Raw genomic sequence first — 13,816 nt, 5'->3', positions numbered from 1 at the left:
GGCCACAAACAAGTTTAAAATTTTTTTATGACCATTTTAAGGCCTATAATAATCCCTTTCAGGTGAGTGATAGGCATTATGATGTACCTTCAATTTTCAAATCAATAAAATACCTACTTTTCTTGTAATCTGCTTGTTGTCACACATTGTACAGATCTATCCGTATAGATCTGGGGTTGAAACCCACATTTTTGGATAGATGGATGAAGTATTTTTAAAATTCATCTATTTTAAAGTCTCCATCTATCTCCCAACTCAAGATATCCATATTTTTGTAGAAGTTGGTTTGGAAACATTGCTGACATACGATTTCAAGCATTTTTTTGTATAACTAGGGATTTCCCCATGGGAATCTATCGACCTTTGGTGAAATCCTAGTTTTTATCATGTATGATAATATGAAATTGGTTTATGGTTTTTTTCTATAGGTAACCATCAGATGTTTTCTATCCTAGGCATGCAAGACCCATGTGCATGCTAGGAAAAGAGTGCAACATCTCCCACAACTTGTAGTAGACTTGGTGTCAAGGCTTGAAATTAGGTTTTTTAATTGTCTAGGGTTTCCCTCACATTATCCCATAATTTTTTTTTAGTATGGAGTCTTATAACATGCACTTCATTTGTTAATGGATACCTAATAAGCCTAATTGTATATGCGAGAATGTAAGCAAAACCCTTTTTTTTTGCAACATCAACCCTTGGTGCTTTAGCATATTTTGTAAGTCCCAAAAGGATATCCAAAAATATGATTTATTCCCTAGTTTGTGTGGAGATATTTTCATTTAAGTCACTTTCTCATTAAAAAGGGCTACTAGCCTTTTGAGTGGATTAACAAAGCAACTATATATGCTATAAGTTGCATAGTTTATTTTTAACCATTGGTTCATTCCATTTATTACCTAAATATACCATTCCATTGAGTATGACTCTCCCCTAGTCATTTCATGAATTTTAGGGTTGTTTTACCAAATTTGGTCAAAATGTGCATTGTGAGCAACTTGTGATAAGTTGTCTTGTTTATAGGGTTCCCTTGTGCTTAGGGTTTTCCTTGTTTGGATGAGTGGTTTTGATAACCCAACATCCTTGAAGTGCTTGTGATTAGTGATTGCTTTAACCATCAAACCAAGACATTTGGTTGAAAGGACTTCAGTGAAGAGGATCTTAGGACCATTTGATCATCATTTGATCAATCCCACTAGGCTCCGTTGCATCATTAAGTTTTCCCAAAAAAATGGGGACATTAAGCTTGAGTCTTTTTCCAATTTAGAAATTCTTGAAAAGCATATCCTCCTTTATATTTTCTTATGGTGCCTCTGGTAATATATACCCTTCTTTAAATTCCTCCTTATTTTTATGTCTTTCTACAATATTTATTCCTCCACACAACTCTTCATATAATGCATGAACTTATCTCTAGAGGGATCTAAAATACTCTTTCCCACACCTATATTTCTTCTCTCACAGTTCCTTTAAAGAGGCATTTTTTCACTTATAAATTAAAGACACAACCATAGTCCTTTTAAAAGCTACATTATGCTTTTCAATCTATCTACACACTTAAGAACTACTATTCTAACACCACTTGATGAAGCGTGCTCATTTGGGAACTACAATTGGAACAATTGTTATGTTTTCATTGATGTCAAACCTTATTTGTGACATAGTTTTCTATCTAAGTTCAGAAGTTGATCATAACAAAACCACCTAGAGGAAAGGTTGACTAATGAGAAGAAACTACAAGGGGAACTTGTTTAGTTAGACTTTGACAAGATAAAGTGATTATTTAATTCATATCCTTGGAGAAGTGATAAAAGATTGACCAAATGCATATCCTTGACTAAGCAACAGAGAAGAAGATTAAGGAACTTGAAGTATATGTTGAGTGATGCTAGTGTTCATCGAGCTCTAGTATGGGCCAAGGAGAAATAGTGTTGAGCAAGAATCAATATTGACTGAGTGCCAATATATGTACCAAAAAATAAATTTATTAGTGACTGACTAACTTAGTAATGACTAAGCATCAGATTATAGTGTTGGCCAAGGGACGACACTTTGACAGTTTATGAGAAAACTATGATTAAAATTGTGATTTCTAATTGATAGAGTTGATTTCTTGGAATTTGCAAAATGTGTTGAAGATAAGGATGGATGACTTGGAAAATTTAAATCAAGGGAAACCATGTTTTCATATTTCAATGCACAGATTCAAGAAGTTTAGAGAAGTTTCAAGAACATAAAAGAGGAGATAAAATATTGGAAGGATTCCATAAATCTAACCTAAACCTAAGATCCATGGTGTTGTTCAAGTGGAAAAATATTACAATTACCTATTTAAGAAGGTAAAAGAGGTAATCTAATAAAACTGGAACAACTATTGATTAATTTGATAGGAAGACTTGAGCAGAAGGTTGAGAAGAGTCAAGAAGAGATGAAGAGTGATTACTTGAAGGGTTGTAAAGTGAGTCGAAGACTAAAATGATAATGAATGTCATTCAGTGGATCGGCCTTTGAGCTAAACTGAGATTTGTATTTGTAAAGTGAGTTGTATTTTCTAGATCAAAACTTGATGTTACTTTTTAACCATTATATAAGTATTGAAATCCTTTAACCAATGTTGACCTAACACTCATATGTAAATCCTTTAGTTAAGGTGGCATTCTAATGGAATATTCTAAAGTCCTTTAACAAGGTCACTCATAACATAGTGATTAAATCCATTAAAAAGATCAAATTTAACAAATTTTTGTATAACCTTTAATAGGTTTGGATCTTAACAGATTTCACTTTAGAAGAGTAAAATGATTGGTGACATGTTTCTCGTGGTTTTTCCCAAATTGGGTTTCCACATAAAATCCTAGTGTCAAACTTGTGTGGATGTTATTTTTTATCATTTATTGTTAATGTAAATACATTCTATAGGTTTTTTATATTTAGGAGAATGGACTACAAGGTTATGTTACTAAAATATTACTATAGGGGTCAAGCTTATGGATGTTAAGATCAGAAGTAGTTAAAGTGTTTGTTTGTTCAATTGGTACATCTAGACCTTGTATAACTGATTCAACTCCCTCCGCCCCCCCCCCCCCCCCAATCTCTAAGCTAATATAAACATTCTAAAAATTGGTATCATAACATTGGTGCTCGTAGAGAAAATTTTGAAGGTACATGAAGCTAAATATCAAGATGTACAAAAGGATGTGCCAAGGTTGAATAAAGAGAACTTTCGTACATCACAAAGTTTTATGAGACTACATCTAGAAGGAATTGTAGAAGGTGAAATACATTTTGTGGATGATGCATATGTGGAAATAACAATAGTTCCCTTTGATAGCCTAGCAGCTAAAAGAGAAAAAGGAACACAACCAAGCTATGTTGGAGATTGCATCAGCCCTAAGCTATGGCAAGTTTGATGATATTAAATGTTGCAAAATTACCATATATGGAGGAAACAAGAATGTCTTGAGAGAAAAATCAGAGATCTTGAGGCATAAGTTTGATGAAATGAGAATGGAAAAAGGTGAGAATATAGTCCAGTATTGTGGAAGAATCAAAGAGGTTGTTAATGCTATAAGAGGAGATAATGGAAAGATTGATGACGAAACTATAACCAATGAGTTATTGATAACTCTTTTTCCTATTTATGCTATTAGGATTTTTGCAATACAAGAACTAAGATGTACTCTAGATAATGACCTAACTCTAGAAGGTGTGATTAGTAGGCTTACTACTTTTGAGATATCAATTTTTTGATAAGTTCACTCCTACCATTGTTTTTGATTAAGTAAAATAGGTTTTATAGGGATCCTAAAACTTGAAAGTTTTTAGAACATATCAAATATAGAAATATTCAAAAAAGTCCAACAACAACAAAACTGCTTAGTAAAAGCCAACCCTAAACAACAGGCCTGCGGCCAGGACAAAAAACCAGCTAAATTAGAACAAGAAAAAACTAGCTACACAAGGAAAGTATGAGACAATAGAAAAGCACTAACTATCAATTCTCTCTGTCAAGAACTTATAGGGTCTTTGTAGCTTCATTGGTCTTCCTATTGTCTGCATCCTCTTGGTCCTGGTTCTGAGCCTCCACCTGGTCCCTGGTTTCTTTCGAATCATCCTTTGCCTGCCTAATATCCAGGCTAGTCTTCTCCATCTTATCCTTGCCAAATCTAGCACTAATTAGTGATTCACCCAGACTATTAATGTTCTCATTCAGAGTATTCAAAGTGGAAATCATCTAATTTTCTAGGTTTTGATGAAAGAATTCCATCCTTTGGACTTTTTGTTCAACCTTGGTGATTTTGTCCTCCTGGCATGTCATGTGTTCCTAGACATTAAAGAGTTGTTGGCTTCCATCTTGGCTTCTTTCATCTTCATTGTGCCCCTAGTCACGGCCAATATTTTGGTTTCTGTTGTCACTTAGGTTTGCACCCTTGTCCAAAGCCTATGCATGAGGACAACCTAGTGAAACATGGAAACAACCTCCAAGCTGTGGGACTTGAACTATGAGGTTGAGTCTCTAAAGAAGGCCAACTTCCTCTTACTATCAGGATGCACCTAACTACTCTTGGAGAGGAAAAGGGAGAATGAGAGCATGAAAGAAAATCTAACTAATCTAATCTAAAGAGGTGATGCACCAAAATAGATTGTTCAGACCAATCTTTGCCCATATATGCACTATTGAACCAAAATGAAACTAAGGATATACACATTCAGACTTGCTTTGATCCAATAATCACATGCAGATCAGAAGACCAAGATGAATGACACAAGGAAAGAGAGATTCACTTATATTATCATTCATAGGCCAAGGAGGTACAATCATGCAGATTACAAATTTCCACAAAACACTAGTGGAGGCAAAGAGTTCTTGCACTTTGCACCAATGTCTGAAGGAGATAAGGCAAAAATCATATAGTTTAGAGGCAAAGGGAATTTTACACTAGAATTGCTAAGCAATAGCAAAGAACAATAGAGAATGATCGACCCCTATGAAATTCACAAAAAATTGCCTTTATAGTTCAGGCATAACTAAGATTTTCCCTCCAAAACTATCCTGCAACCACTGCCATCAAGGCTCTGTCAAGAACAATAAATGGGATCTGAAGAAATCTGATCTAAGTATAGCCTTTTGGTACCATGAAATCTGATTTTAACTAAAACAGGGCCTTGAGAAGATAGAGGCGGTGCCATAACTATTCTTTAACCAAGTAGATAGATTAGATCGAGATGGTAGAGTGTTCTTCCTTATAAGGCATTCACTTCTGGTGGTTGGAATTGATCATGAAGATCAGATTCACATAAAAAATCCTAACTTTCTTCATTCCTGAGCACCTGAATTAGCAAAGTCAGCAAGTCAACCAAACTCTGCAAGCAGGATGAGCCACATGGACCAACGAGCTTATTTCTTTTTTCCACCTCACAGGGTCCTCCTAAGTTGACCATGCCTTTCTCTAACTAATCGTGCCATCTTCTTAAAACCCTGACTGCAATGGCTACAACATAACCACCAACCCTTAACTGTCAATCCTGGCTGGGCTCGCGAAGACACGTGTCATCTAGGTGCTATGTCACTATGCATATCCCTCAGGCACTTTCCCATAGCGAGATAGCGCCCATCATAGATTTGAACCGATCTGACGATCATGAAGACTTGCTAGAATACTCCGCTATCTCCTTAGAACCTCTAGGCCCACAAAACAACTCAGCACACCTGGCATCTGACTCAACCCGAATTGGTACCATCCTTGTAGTTCATAACCCTCAGCCCACCCTGCTACATGTCACTGAGGCACTATGTCGCTATGGTTAAAATTCTCGCAGCTTTCCATAGCGAGATAGCACCCACCATTAATTTCCTTAGATCTGTGAGTAGAATTGTACAACTGCACACTAAGCTGGCTGAATGGACCAATGAAAAATTTCCATTGTACTGTGACCCACCTGATAATTGCCACTAAGGACAAACTGTAATATTGATTTGGAGAAGGGTGGGCCCATTACATCATCTATGCCATGTGTCTCCGAGGTGCTATGTCGCTATGGTTAAAATTCTCATAGCTTTCCATAGCAAGATAGTGCCCATCATAGATTTGAACTGATTTGACAGCGAGCAAGATGGGTTTGATCTACCAGGGTACTAACCAATGAGAATTGGCCATGTGCCAACTTGTCTAACAAGTCCTCGTAGGGCCCACATTCTACACAATCATACCTCAGCCAATGAAACAATTGACCACTGCTAACGTGTCTGACAAATTCATCCCTAGTATCCAATAGGGTATACTTGGGACCCACCTGACAACTGATGTTGCCATGGTAATACTTTCTATTTGGACACTATGTCGCTAACGGCGAGAAGAACAAATTTCTTGATAGCACCATAGCACCCACCATACTTAGCAAAACTTGGCACTAAAGAAACAATTAGGGAAAGGGAGGACCCACCTGACACGTGGAAAAAGGGCGCTATGTCGTTGATGCCAAACAATGTGCAACTTTCCATAGTGACATAGCACCATCTGTTGATCTATCTTGATCCGACGATGAGGAACTTGCGGGCCTGCAGAAACGTTAAAATGCATAGGGAAGAAATGTCATAAGATTAAGCATAAAATTTTTGTGCCCCTTTTGAATATTTGAATATTTAAAACTTGTGAACGTTTACTTCATTGAATTCAAATTTGGTGATTTTGGTGGGAAGGAAAAATGACCAACAGTTTCCATCCTAGCTTCTTCTCCCCTTAAGTTCTTCAATTTCATGGAATAACCATTTGATAGACCAAAAGTTGTCTATCATGCTATTCTTAGCTTTGTTCAAAAGGTTAAGCCCCATTTCCCTCGCATTATCAGAGATCACAACTAGAAAAAAGATCAATGAGATCATCATAGTGGGTTTTATCGTCAATGTCCTCCATTACTTGAATATTCAATGCCTCCTCCCAATTTGGCTACATTCAAGTTAAAATTCCTCCAAGACCTCCTCTTATTTTTCATTATCACCTCCCCACTCTCTTTACCCAAAATAGACAGGGAGGAAATGGGGCCAGGGCCAAGAATCTGAGGAATCTGGTCTTTGGTTTCAAAAGCTTCATCTACTTTCCTTTTCTTAGGATTCCCCAACACGTCAATTGAATCCTCCTCCTCCTTTTCACTTTCCCTCCCCTTCTTCTCCTCCTTCTCATCCTTCTCCCCCTTCTCCTCTTCCTCCGAGTCAATATCCTCATCATCATCATTATCCTCCTCCTCCTCCTGAGGCTTGGGCTTAGGGGGGCTGGGGAAGACCTCTGGGACTCTTTCTATAGGGAATGTAGGTAGAGGGTTATTGGGTTTAGAAAAAACAATGTCCTCTTCTTCTGATTTTATGCTCTGCAAATCCTCAGAGTCCAAGCTCCCCATTTCCTCAGATGCACACCCAGAATCACCAAGGGATTTTTCCCTAGTTTGAGACTTTAGATACTCATAAACCAGGAGGAGTAATCCCTTGTAGAGATTTGGGTTAGTAGTTGGTTTCTTCTTGAAACCCTCAATACCCTTTCTCATGGAGGTGTAGAGATAAAAGGGAAAAGAAATTTTGATACCATGCCTAAAGTGATTAAGCAAGACAAAATGATGTGTTCTTATCCTATAAAATCTGGGGTCTAGGGAAATATATTTAATGATAATCCTGAGAACATACCTCCATAGCTTTTTAATTGATTCCATCTCATAATACATCTCCACCTTGACAAGCTTATTTAGCTCCTTTTCATCCTTCACAAAAACTTTGATAGCATTTGTCGACATTTTCTTATCTCTATAAAAATTACTCCCTTCCAAAGGGATTTCTACAACTCGAGCTATCAAATCCACATTGACATGGTGGGTGACCCCGTTGATTTTGACTCTCCCATTTTTCCAGGAATCTACCATAATCTTGGTGATCTCTGCATCAAATCCATGGAGCTTCTCTAGGGATCTAGTGATTCTACCCTTTTCCAATTTACGCCAAACCTTCAATTTCTCCTTCCAGTTCTCCACCTCTCCCGACAACTCCCTCCTTCTTCCCTCCCCCACCATGGTTTCCTCTGATACAATATGCCCTCTTCTGCTCATAGAATGCTTACCCCACCTACTCATAGAATGCTTACAAACCTCAACCTCCTTCAAACTATGAAACTCTTTGAAAATACCAATATTAATGGTAGTATTCAAAATAGCCCTTAAAGCATGTCGTATGTACATGCTATTATATTTTGAAAAGAGTTTCACATGAGTTTTATTAACTCCCACTCTGACATGAAATCTAGAAAATCTTCCCATTATTAATTTTGGATGTTTCTGGTACTTCCTTGGATGCAATATTGCAAGATTAAATGATTCACTACCACCAAAAAAATGTCGCCAACATGCCATGTCCGCTTCATTGGAAAACTAGTCGATTGTTGAGTTGGCTTCCCTATACATGTGGTTGATATAGGTCTTGTTGAACTTGCCTAGGTCACACTTCAATTCCTCAATAATATTTGCAATGGTCCAAGAGGGTGTAGAGAAATCGTTGAGACAATTTATGATGTTCAGTGAGTCCCCCTCTAGCCACAGGTTCTCTATCCCAGAAGCCAAGGTCAGTTTAACAATTTGACTAGTAGCACTGGTTTCAGTGAAATGGTTCATCTAGTGTCTGAGCAGGAAAGAAAAAGTTTCCACTCCACCACCATAGTTGTTTTTGATGATGCCACCACTGCCTACAGGGCCTGTGTTCCCTTTAGAAACCCCATCAAAATTGGCCTTGTACCAATTTTCAGGGGGCAAAACCACCTAGCCTCCTATCTTTTCCTATTCCTATCCAATTTCCTTTGTCTATTGTTCCCACCTACTTCAATATTTCCTTCCTTTGTGGTGGCGAAGTTCTCCTTCATTAATCCTTCAATTTTCTTAGCAATGATGAACTCAAGGGATTCCCTATCTCTAAAAATTTAGTTTTTCCACTCTTTCCAAATACCCTAGTAGAAATGTGGTAGGGACCAGGAGAAAATTAGTTGGGTGATTAAACCTTTTTGTGAACTCCTCCATTGGCTAAAGAATTCTTGAATGCTGATCGAGGGACACCAGTTGACCCCAAAGTCCCTAGTCAAGAGATTCCAAACCTTGGAGGAGAGGAGCAATGAACAAATAAGTGATTAACCATCTCAAAAGCATACTTGCATAAACTGCACCTGTTGGGGATAATCTAGCCTCTCTTAGCTAAATTGTCCAGAGTAAGGATTTTGTCTTAGAGCAAAAGCCAGAAGAATATATTGATTTTTGGGGTAAGGTTAAGGATCCATGCCTTAGCCTAGATGGGTTTCTCCATTCTATCCCACAAAGAAAAGTACCTAGAGGTGACAGAGTAATGGCCATTCGAGTTACCTCCCTAGATGACTTCATCCCCCTTGTTATTTATAATAATAGAATTTAGGCTAATCATCAAAGAATTAAGTTCTAGAGAAATCATAGACAAGTCCTACCATCCATTGCCTATTCGTTAATCATTGACTTTCAGACCATATCTTCTTATGCATGGCTCTACCCATCTACCATAAATGGGGTGGTCAATAAGAGGTCTCTAGATCATCCAGTCGTCCTGCCAAATAAGATATTCTCACCTTTACCAATTTTCCATTTAGCTTTGGACTTAGCCAAGGCCTTAGCCTTTAGGATCCCATTCCATATGTAAGATCCTTGAGGAATCTCAGTCTCATGAAGCAAAAGGCTAAGCGACTACCTTCTCAGGTACTTTTCAATCATAATTTCCCTCCATTCTCCTGAACTCTGAAAGATGCACCAAATTTTTTTGGCTAAAAGGGCATTATTGAGATGTTTGATTTTTCTAATACCCAGGCCCCCATAGCATTTGGGAAGGCAAACATGGTCCTAGGCTACAAGATGATATCTTTTGTGCTCTTCAACCCCAGTCCATAGAAAGTCCCTCTAAATCATCTCCATTCTGTCAGCTTTCTTAGATGGGAACCTAAAGAAGCTTAAGGCATAAGTGGTGGGGTTTTGGAATATTGATTTCACCAAACTGCATTTTCTAGCCTGGCTAAGAGTCACACCTTTCCAGCCAGCTAATTTTTTGTTGAATCTATCAATGATACTATTCCAAAAAGATTTTGGGGGTTTGGACCCCAAAGGCATACCAAGATAACTAGCAGGATGGGTACCAATGCCACTTCCCAAAATATGAGAAATTTTCCTTGGTCTCTCTAGCAGAGTATTGATGAAGTAGACCAAACTCTTTTCCCAATTAATAGCCTAGCCAGAACCCCTTGAATAAGTATTTAGCAAGCCCTTAAACACATTGGCCTCCTAGACTGTGGCCTCACCCCCCAAAATAGTATTGTCCACAAATTGCTGGTGGGTGAAGGAAACATTACCAGACGAAGGCTTGAGGCCTTGCAGACTCCTATCCTATCTTTTTCTTAAAATAAACCTTGCTAGACAGTCAGCCAAAATGATGAAGAGAACACAGGATAGGAGATCGCCCTGTCTCAGCCCTCTTGAAGGGAAAAATAAATTTGAAGGGGAACCGTTAATCAGAACAGATAAGGAAGGGGAAGATATCAACTGAAAAGTGAGTTTCCAAACCTAGGAATCAAATCCAAAAGCTTGGAGGACCATCACAAAGAAATTCCAATCCACCCTATCATAAGCTTTAGACATATCAAGCTTGAGCAAGAAACCTTCCCTCTTGCCAGCTTCAAGAGAGTCAATCACCTCGTGCATCATGATCATAGAGTCTATAATCTATCTCCTTGGGACAAAGCTAGTTTGTTGAGGGGAGATAATTAGATGAATAACTCTAAGAAGCTTGGAGGTAAGGACTTTGGAAATGATTTTGTAAAAGGAATTGCAAAGATTGATAGGCCTAAACTTATCCATCAAATTTTCACCCAAGATTTTTGGAATGAGAAGTAGAAAAATGGCATTGAGTTTTTTCAAAACATTCTAGCCCCGAAGAATTCCTACATAGCCTTAACAACATCCCCTTTGACCACTTCCCAGTAGACTTGGAAAAAGAAAGTTGAAAAACCATCTAAGCCCGGGGCCTTATCACCTGGAAGGGAAGTGAGAGCTTGAAGAATTTCCACTTAGGTTGGGATAGCTTTCAACATAGATTTGTGGTGGGCTTGCAGAATAGAAGGAATAGCCAATAGAATATCCTCTTGATTAGGCATCGAGAGAGAACGATCCTTAGAGAGGAGAGAGGAGAAAAACTGCACTACTTCATCTGCTATCTCATTGTCTTTAGATAACAAAATCTAACCTTTCTTGGTATTAGAAATCATGTTAGTGGCCCTATGTTTTAAAGTAGATAGGTGGAAGAACCTGGTGTTTTGATCCCCTTCTTTAAGCCAATTAACTCCTGTTCTCTATTTCCAAAAGTGTTCTTCCTTGGAGATGATGTTATGAAGGTTAGAGAGAATAGACCTTTCCTCCAACCAATTTTGATCATTATGTCCATCTTGATGAATCTCCTAGAGAGAGAGAGAGAGAGAGAGAGAGCTATTGAGATAACACCCTTATGTTGAAGTCAACTTTCTACAATCTACTAAAAGATTAGATGATTCATGGCTTATGGATATTCCATATCAAGGATCAACATATGGTATAAAGGGCTGGTTTCCCTTGACTCTCCTATTAAAACTAGACTTGAACTTCATAGGAAAAGGGGAAGAGGGAGAACAAATAACATAAACTCAGCTTGAAAATAGAGGTGGCTCACCAAAATTATGAAGATGTTGTAGTTTTGAAGGGAAAAACGAGCAACTCAAATTGAAGAAAAAAAACTTAATCACAAGATGATCTTTGTAGCTTTAGATGCATATAATGTAACAAGGTGTTGCATTTAAATGATTTAATCAATCTGTTCAGAATTTCCTTCTTAAACTTTAAGCCAAAGATCCCAAAAATTGTACTAGCTTGGGGTTGAAAATACTTAGAAGACAATGACAATTTAAAGTAGTTCCAAATAAGATCATGGTTATATTTTATTTAAAATGAGAAAATTCTCAAAACTATATTACGAAGGACCTAAGATACAAATAGTGCTAACTCTCCAAGGAGAAAAATCTAACTCCATGGAGGTAGAATGCAAGAACTAACCAAAAGAATGCCCAAGAGAATGGAATAAATAGGTGGCAACCCCAAAAATGCATCATTCTCTCAAACTAGAAACATATTCATGACATGAACCATCAAATCCAAGAATGGAATACACAACTGATAGCTACTAAAATCTAGATAAGTACACATGAAATCTTGGCTCCATGGATCATGTTGAATGCTAACAACCTCCTTATAATAAGATGGTAGGTGTGCAAAATAAGGAAAGCATATAATTTGTCTGTTAAAAACTTTCTATTTCTAAAATCTCCATGAATGTGGTGTAAATCAAATATCACCATCCCCTTATTTCCATTAAAAGATATATTCAAATAGGATGTTTTCTAAACATCATCTATTAACAATATTGGCATGTGAAAAAATGAAAAGATCGTGCCCTTCCCCACCTTTATAAGTATCTATACATATACATGTTCAAATTATAACCTTATGAAACCAAAAACCCTTTGACTTTACATAATAGCATTAAATAATTTAATGTAATTGAACCAAAATCCCTTCCCACATATACTAAGGCATTTTAGAACTCTAATATGCCCCTCTTACAATGAAATGCAAAAAAATCACTACTTTGTAACATATCAAACCTCATCCCTCAAATGTTAACACTTTTCCCCATTTTACATGATCCCATCCTTACTTAAAAATAAAGCTTCCCTAAGAATATTAATAAAATCCCACACTAAAAAAAAAATACCACATCTGCCATTTAATATTTAAAATACTTCTCTTAAAACATTAATAAAGTTCCCCTTATGAAATGTCATTTAATGGAAATTTCCCAAGATAGAAACTTGATTCATGAAGGAGAAAGTAAAAAATAAAATTAAAAGGATATAATCTGGGCCCCAAAACTTGTGCCCAAGCTTTTTGAGCTCTGGATCTAGTAGAGATTTAGGGAAACTTTCTAGGGATAACTTTAAGAAACCTCCCTTTGGAAAAATGTATAAAATTGTGGTGAATCAAACATTAGTTTAGGAGAAAATAATTAATTTCTATTGGCAAATTAATTTTTTTGAGTACAAAAAATAATAATTTTATTTTTAATAATTTTTCAACTATATGGAAATTCTATAAAATCCTGGCGAATGTTTCCTAATTGATTATAATATGCGGTGATAGGCCTAAGAATGGGACACAATGTTTGTAAATTTTAGGCGACATGGCCACCCCAAAAGTGCAAAAAAATTAGCCAAATTTGGGGTCCCTATTAAGTGAGATTAGCCAATTGGAGAATATTAGCCACTAAAGTTATCCTTGAAACTTTCCAGTTTGAAGTGATTGGATTTTCATTTTGGGGGATGAACTTGGAAAGAATCAAGCATCAAATGGCATGATAATTCATATGGTAGGTTTTTCCATTCTTTTAATCCTGCATTTTTCTCTCTTTCTTGGAAAAACAATGGATTTAATTTGAAATTTATTGCGATGCAACAACCTACAAGATGGTTTCTCTAGCTTGGAAAGAAGGTTGTGGGCCTCTTTTCTATTTCCTTTTGGTTTTCTTATTGTTTAGAATAAAAATGGTGATGGTTTCTCTTTCTTTCTACTCCTTTTATATGCAGTAGGCTTTCAAATTAGGGCTTTTTTTATTTTAATAATGATGTTTGTAGCATGATCTTGATTTGTTGGTCCATGTTTTCAATATTGGAATCAATGATTTTTTTTTGAGGGG

The sequence above is a fragment of the Cupressus sempervirens genome, chromosome 8 (assembly GCF_028749045.1).
Source record: "Cupressus sempervirens isolate cs-2001-9-10 chromosome 8, ASM2874904v1, whole genome shotgun sequence".
NCBI lineage: Eukaryota > Viridiplantae > Streptophyta > Pinopsida > Cupressales > Cupressaceae > Cupressus > Cupressus sempervirens.
The sequence above is the reverse complement of the archived record's forward strand: the minus strand, read 5'-3'. Positions refer to the sequence as shown.